We start from the raw sequence: 8,834 nt of genomic DNA, 5'->3' as shown, positions 1-8,834 counted from the left end.
ATAAAAACAAAAACAAAAATAACACCCATAGTACCATAGATTAAGGTGAAGGGATAAAACGTAGATAGTCTAACAGCATGAAATACTAAAATGCTATACACCACGACACTACACAAAAATAAAAAACGAATTTGAGGATTCTTGTAGAAGTTAAGACTCAAAATATCTTAGAATTGTAACTTGGAAACGGCGCCGAAATTTGTAAAGCTGTTTAAGAAGGTGTAAAGCAATGTAGGTACTAGACATGTGTTAGATGATTATAAGTAAAACTTTTTGTAAGAACCATTGTAAAAACTCCAGCAAGAGCAGATGCAACGACCCACAAGTTGCAATGCGAGAAGCATCAAGAAAGAAAAGGACGTAATAGCAAGACACGATTCCTACAAGGCAGAAGAGTCGAGAGAAGGGAAAGGACAGCAGGACCAACAGAGGGTAGCTGAAGTGGGCAGTAAATCTGCTGAACCACAGGGTGGCGGAAGCCTGGTGGGACAGAACACGGAACCACAGAGTGGCGGAACACGGAAGGACAAGAGGGTCTTGGAATTCCCCGACTCAGAGGAGTGAGCAAAAAACTGCCCGACGAGAAGACCACTTGGGCAAGCCACTACTGGCAAAAATAAAATATGTGTAAAAGTCACAATACTGCTATTAAACAGTACACTGATGCACGAAACTGAAGAAAACTTCCACAAAGTAAAAATGACACACCCAAACAATTTATCAAACTGTTACTCAGAGGAGAACTTCAAAGCGACTAGTTAGCAATAAAAATTTCTGTACCCTGCCCAGGGAAGAACCAAGAAGCAAGTAAGAAGCAGAGAAAAAGCAGGAAGAACAGAAGTTGAAGATTCGCAAGATTGAGACCAAGAAAGAAGATGGGTGAAGAATAGACGACATATCTTCCCAAATCCCTATCCTATTGTAAATTAATCGCCTGCGAAGTATTACAACGAAAAACGACCGCTTTTAGCGGCACATAACGATGACTTTCATGCATACAAAGCCAGTAAACCACCAGATTCTACACTCACAGCTCCATTCCATTATGGGACCTCCACAACAGCAACACACTTGCAAAGCCAACAAGGAACAACGAACGAAGCTGTACATCAAATACTTGCCCACATACATCTCGCTCAAGTCCACCACCTTCGTGCAAAAACATTCGCCAACCTCATACTTAAACATTCATAGGATAGTGTGAATGTGTGAAACCAAATTATGTGATGTAGGAATTGTGCAAGAGAAACGAGTGAAAAACTAAATAAGTTAAGCACACCAGACAGCTAATAAACTACAAAATAACAGTCACTGACTATGGACTTAAGTAAAAAAATAGATTAACGATAAAAATAAGTCATTAGTTCTGAAATTGACAGTATATAAAGAATAAAAGTAAGGCATAATAAACACTAAAACTATATGCCACTTATTTTATTCTCATAAAAATAAAAGAATAACTATATATTACTTATTTTCTCCTTATAAAAGCAAAGAATAAAAAATTATCTTGTTGGATATTTTCCCTCTTTTTTTAACATTTGTACCATTTGTTAGGATAATATCTCAATACTTGTGAATGTATATTTCTTTGTCAAAGCAATTCTTGGAAATAATTCTTATTTGTTAGTGTAACAATGTTGAAATGAGTCTCTGAAATGGCCCCTTAGAACAATTTATACACGACTGTGCTTAACCTGACACACAATATTATTTAGCGCAACGCAATCTGACTTTCAAAAATCCCTACAAAAGAATGGCCCTGACTAACATTAAACTATACCTTTCACAAATAACTTACCTCACAAAAATCTTCATTACTCGAACTACTGCAATACAGCGAGCGCCACTACTGCCAGCTAAATAAAAGATTCAAACTACTGAAGGCACTAGCTACTGATAGACATAGTTAGCAAATGAAAGATTTTTGTAGAGAACAAACAATGTATTTATCTTAATAGTGTTGAAAAAGCATAATATACATAGCAGTTCATAATATACATTCTGTACTCAAAAATCCGCCATCTCATTTCCCATAGGTTAATGTTAGTCAGGGCCATTCTTTTGTAGGGATTATTGGAAGTCAGATTGCGTTGCGCTAAAAATATTGTGTGTCAGGTTAAGCACAGTCTGTCAGGTTAAGCACAGTCTTGTATAAATTTTTCAAAGGGGACGTTTCATATATGTAAGTAGGCTGTTTATGTTTTCTTATTGGCAACGTTATGTAGCGCTCTATATGAAAATCACTGGCTGTGCTGTGTGCAGTCTGTGGCTAGTTTGCAATGTTGTCTGCCATTGTAATGTTGGGCAGCGGCAGCTGGATGTGAACAGCGCGTAGCGTTGCGCAGTTGGAGGTGAGCCGCCAGCAGTGGTGGATGTGGGGAGAGAGATGGCGGAGTTTTGTAATTTGTCATGAACTGCTATATATATTATGACTATTAAGGTAAATACATTGTTTGTTCTCTATTAATATCTTTCATTTGCTAACTATCCGTATCAGTAGTTAGTGCCTTCAGTAGTTTGAATCTTTTATTTAGCTGGCAGTAGTGGCGCTCGCTGTATTGCAGTAGTTCGAGTAACCAAGATTTTTGTGAGGTAAGTGATTTCTGAAAGGTATAGTTTAAAGTTAGTCAGGGCCATTCTTTAGTAGGGATTTTTGAAAGTCAGATTGCGTTGCGCTAAAAATATTGTGTCAGTTTAAGCAGAGTCTTGTATAAATTGTTCTAAGGGGACGTTACATGTCTAGAAACAAAAACATTTTACTTGTACATGATATTTAGGAAATGTGTTAGGAATAGTTTTTACTTAATTACTACATTTATAAAAAAAATATTTGTAAGAAAATCGATGTGAAAGACTCCTCACTTTCGATAACAAACATCTTAAAAAACAAACTTCACACTTAAATAAAGAAAGAAAATAATTAAAAAATTATAATTATAATAGAATAAAAATATTCTTCTCCTGTCAGTGCAAACATATTTTTGAGAATAATGTGGAAGAATATAAAAATACAAATTCGTAATACAAACTAGCATAGAACCACGATAATGTGGCTGAACGGTAGGCAACAAAATTTAGATACAGTAATAATTTTTGACTGACTTAGACAACGATTCAATCATTGCCTACCTTCAGTGCAAAAATTAAGTTCGAAGGGTGGTGATATGTAAGGTGTCTGGCAAATCCAACACCTTCCATGAAAACCCTGACATCATAAGCAAATCCAGTAGTATGTCACATAGCTCCAAATAAATCGTGACATTAAATTAACCAAAGTAATACAGGTAACGAGTGAGCAAATGGAATACCACAGACTAACACAAGAATGCCTAAATGCATGTCATACCTTCCCACCATGAGACAGACGCAGTTCCCAGGGGAGAAACGAGAACAGAAGCCGAGAGCTGATCCGTGTTAAGATAGAAGGCCCTACGATAAGGGACGGGAACCCACGTCGCCAGCTAACCACCAGGACCACCCCCCAGCCCATGTTAAAAGCTAGAGCCCTCCAGAAGAACAGTATAGATCTTACGATAACACTAAAAGGGCCACACCAGTCGTAAGTTTTAGCGTGAGACTTTTTCGCGTCTCTGTTACGTTGCAAACTTTAAAAACATTGCCCCACCACGAAAAGTATAACGTTTCTCATAGGATATACAGAATTTTTGTAGGCGGAGCTTAAGGTTAAAATTGAGACCCTGATTGGTCAGATGAAAAAACAGCCAGACTGTTTTTTTTTCTTTTTTTAAACCAACTTCGGTAAATTGTAGTAAGGAGAAGTTAGGAGAGAGTTGCTTCGGAGACGGCGAGCTGGATGGAGCTGCGTTGGCCTCCGCCCCCTGACGAACACCGACAAGGTAATGAACGCCTGCGATGCCGCATTTTTGAGTGCATAAGGCTTCACTCAGAACTGCAGAAGTCTCATCTGTTATATCACCTTTTTACGTAATACTAGTTTCGATCATCAATTGAAGCTCATGGTATTCACATTTGCTACGTAAGTTAAAATCTGAAACGCAATGATTTTTCTGTTATATAATTATTAAGAAGCAGCCACTGTAATTTACGACAAGATAGATAAGTAATTATAGATAATTGAGGGTCCCTGTAGACCATTTTGATAGTTTTCTCTTTTGTGAAACTTAACTTAAATCTAGGTTATAGATGTGATATGGCACAGGTCATCCTTCGATTCATTGTAGAACTTGGAAACCCACTCAGGGAATATTCGTTCACATTTTTGTTGAACGCAGTTGGTTTCCATCATCCTGTATTAAAATATTTCCTTTTATCAATAGTGCAATTTATAACCAATGTTTTGTGAGTAGAATGAAATTTCCAATGGTAAACTTAACTGCTATTTCGACGTTATTTTACCAGCTAATTAAAAATACCAGCTAACTAAAAATACATCCCCCCCCCCATGAACCACGGACCTTTGCGTTGGTGGGGAGGCTTGCGTGCCTCATCGATACAGATAGCCGTACTGTAGGTGCAATCACAATGGACGGGTATCTGTTGAGAGGCCAGACAAATGTGTGGTTCCTGAAGAGGGGCAGCAGCCTTTTCAGTAGTTGCAGGGGCAACAGTCTGGATGATTGACTGATATGGCCTTGTAACACTAACCAAAATAGCCTTGCTGTTCTAGCACTGCAAACGCCTGAAAGCAAGGGGAAACTACAGCCGTAATTCTTCCCGAGGGCATGCAGCTTTACTGTATGGGTAAAATATTCCAGAGGTAAAATAGTCCCCCATTCGGATCTCTGGGCGGTGACTACTCAAGAGGACGTCGTTATCAGGAGAAAGAAAACTGGCGTTCTATGGATCGAAGCGTGGAATGTCAGATCCCTTAATCGGGCAGGTAGGTTAGAAAATTTGAAAAGGGAAATGGATAGGTTAAAGTTAGATATAGTGGGAATTACTGAAGTTCGGTGGCAGGAGGAACAAGACTTTTGGTCAGGTGAATACAGGGTTATAAATACAAAATCAAATAGGGGTAATGCAGAAGTATGTTTAATAATGAATAAAAAATAGGAGTATGGTTAAGCTACTACAAACAGCATAATGAACGCATTATTGTGGCCAAGATAGACACGAAGCTCACGCCTACTACAATAGTACAAGTTTATATGCCAACTACCTCTGCAGATGATGAAGAAATTTATGAAATGTATGAGGAGATAAAAGAAATTATTCAAATAGTGAAGGGAGACGAAAATTTAATAGTCATGAGTGACCGGAATTCAAGCGTAGGAGAAGGGAGAGAAGGCAACATAGTAGGTGAATATGGATTGGGGCTAAGAAATGAAAGAGGAAGCCGTCTGGTAGAATTTTGTGCAGAGCTTGACTTAATAATAGCTAACACTTGGTTTAAGAATCATGAAAGAAGGTTGTATACATGGAAGAACCCTGAAGATACTAAAAGGTATCAGATAGATTATATAATGGTTAGACAGAGATTTAGGAACCGGGTTTTAAATTGTAAGACATTTTCAGGGGCAGATGTGGACTCTGACCACAATCTATTGGTAATGAACTGTAGATTAAAACTGAAGAAACTGCAAAAAGGTGGGAATTTAAGGAGATGGGACCTGGATAAACTGACTAAACCAGAGGTTGTACAGAGTTTCAGGGAGAGCATAAGGGAACAATTGACAGGAGTGGGGGAAAGAAATACAGTAGAAGAAGAATGGGCAGCTTTGAGAGATGAAGTGTTGAAGGCAGCAGAGGATCAAGTAGGTAAAAAGACGAGGGCTAATAGAAATCCTTGGGTAACAGAAGAGATATTGAATTTAATTGATGAAAGGAGAAAATATAAAAATGCAGTAAATGAAGCAGGCAAAAAGGAATGCAAACGTCTCAAAAATGAGATCGACAGGAAGTGCAAAATGGCTAAGCAGGGATGGCTAGAGGACAAATGTAAGGATGTAGAGGCTTATCTCACTAGGGGTAAGATAGATACTGCGTATAGGAAAATTAAAGAGAACTTTGGAGAAAAGAGAACGACTTGTATGAATATCAAGAGCTCAGATGGAAACCCAGGTGTAAGCAAAGAAGGGAAAGCACAAAGGTGGAAGGAGTATATAGAGGGTCTATACAAGGGCGATGTACTTGAGGGCAATATTATGGAAATGGAAGAGGATGTAGATGAAGATGAATTGGGAGATACGATACTGTGTGAAGAGTTTGACAGAGCACTGCATGACCTGAGTCGAAACAAGACAACATTCCATTGGAACTACTGACGGCCTTGGGAGAGCCAGTTCTGACAAAACTCTACCATCTGGTGAGCAAGATGTATGAGACAGGCGAAATATCCTCAAACTTCAAGAAGAATATAATAATTCCAATCCCAAAGAAAGCAGGTGTTGACAGATGTGAAAATTACCCAACTATCAGTTTAATAAGTCACAGATGCAAAATACTAACGCGAATTCTTTACAGACGAATGGAAAAACTGATAGAAGCCGACCTCGGGGAAGGTCAGTTTGGATTCCGTAGAAATGTTGGAACCAGTGAGGCAATACTGACTCTACGACTTATCTTAGAAGAAAGATTAAGGAAAGGCAAACCTACGTTTCTATCATTTGTAGACTTAGAGAAAGGTTTTGACAATGTTGATTGGAATACTCTCTCTCAAGTTCTGAAAGTGGCAGGGGTAAAATACAGGGAGCGAAAGGCTATTTAAAATTTGTACAGAAAGCAGATGGCAGTTATAAGAATCGAGGGGTATGAAAGGGAAGCAGTGGTTGGGGAGGGAGTGAGACAGGGTTGTAGGCTATCCCCGATGTTATTCAACCTCTATATTGAGCAAGCAGTAAAGGAAACAAAAGAAAAGTTCGGAGTAGGAATTAAAATCCATGGAGAAGAAATAAAAACTGTGAGGTTCGTCGATGACACTGTAATTCTGTCAGAGACAGCAAAGGACTTGGAAGATTAGTTGAACGGAATGGACAGTGTCTTGAAAGGATTCTATAAGATGAACATCAGCAAAACCAAAACTAGGATAATGGAACGTAGTCTAATTAAGTCGGGTGATGCTGAGGGAATCAGATTAGGAAATGAGACACTTAAAGTAGTAAAGGAGTTTTGCTATTTGTGGAGCAAAATAACTGATGATGGTCGAAGTAGAGAGGATATAAAATATAGTCTGGAAATGACAAGGAAAGCGTTTCTGATGAAGAGAAATTTGTTAACATCGAGTATAGATTTAAGTGTCAGGAAGTCGTTTCTGAAAGTATTTGTATGGAGTGTAGCCATGTATGGAACTGAAGCATGGACAATAAATAGTTTGGACAAGAAGAGAATAGAAGCTTTCGAAATGTGGTGCTACAGAAGAATGTTGAAGATTAGATGGGTTGATCACATATCTAATGAGGAGGTATTGAATGGAATTGGGGAGAAGAGGAGCTTGTGGCACAACTTGACTAGAAGGAGGGATCGATTGGTAGGACATGTTCTGAGACATCGAGGGATCACCAATTTAGCGTTGGAGGACAGCGTGGAGGATAAAAATCGTAGAGGGAGACCAAGAGATGAATACACTAAACAGATTCAGAAGGATGTAGGCTGCAGTAGGTACTGGGAGATGAAGAAGCTTGCACAGGATAGAGTAGCATGGAGAGCTGCATCAAACCAGTCTCAGGGCTGAAGACCACAACAACAACAACAACTAAAAATATTAAAGCCTTGGACTCCTTCCACTAAATTTAGTAAGTATTAAGATTCTCTTACAGGGAGTGCAGTGGAGCTGACGCTGAAATCATTAAGTATTTGGTTATATCATCGCTAGTCTCACTGAACTCTTCTGAACTCTACATGTCATGTGTAGTCTGGCGTCTCGTTACCAGCAACAGGTCCCAGGTTCAAACTAGATAATTCCCTTAAAAGTACTCTCAGAGCGTCGTTGCGCAGAAGTGGTAGGGAGAAACGACTGAGAACATACAGACACCACCTAGAATGTTAGACTCTAAATATACATTCATCAGAAACAAAAATACACTAAACTCACATCCTGCAGTGGAGATACATAAAACTGGCATTCCACTGACGACGCAATTGCCACGATTGTTTTATGTATCTCCACTGCAGGATGTGATTTTAGTGTATTTTTGCTTCTGATGAAGGTATATTTAGTTACACCGAAACCGTGGTCAAGGATTTGAATAAATCTTTATCTTGCAACTGTTTGGCTATTATCATTTACCGTAAGAATTGAAAGTAATTCCTACCAAACATTTCATTGTGGTATGCACAGTACAGATATATAGGGTGGTCCATTGATAGTGACCGGACTAAATATCTCCCAAAATAAGCATGAAACGAAAAAACTACAAAGAACGGAACTCGTCTAGCTTGAAGGGGGAAACCAGATGGCGCTATGGTTGGCCCGCTAGATGGCGCTGCCATAGATCAAACGGATATCGACTGCGTATTTTACAATTGGAACCTCCATTTTTTATTACATGTTCGTGTAGTACGTAAAGAAATATGAATGTTTTAGTTGGACCACTTTTTTCGCTTTGTGATAGATGGCGCTGTAATAGTCACAAACGCATACGTACGTGGTATCACGTAACATTCCGCCAGTGCGGACGATATTTGCTTCGTGATACATTACCCGTGTTAAAATGGACCGCTGACCAATTGCGGAAAAGGCCGATATCGTGTTGATGTATAGCTATTGTGATCAAAATGCCCAACGTTCGTGTGCTATGTATGCTACTTGGTATCCTGGACGACATCATCCAAGTGTCCGGAACGTTATACGTGGAAGGATAATTGGCCCCACTTTATCGATGACAATCTGAATGGTGCAATGTATGGTGATT

Source organism: Schistocerca cancellata, chromosome 3 (genome assembly GCF_023864275.1).
Source record: "Schistocerca cancellata isolate TAMUIC-IGC-003103 chromosome 3, iqSchCanc2.1, whole genome shotgun sequence".
NCBI classification, from domain to species: Eukaryota; Metazoa; Arthropoda; class Insecta; order Orthoptera; family Acrididae; genus Schistocerca; species Schistocerca cancellata.
Note: the sequence above shows the minus strand (reverse complement) of the source record.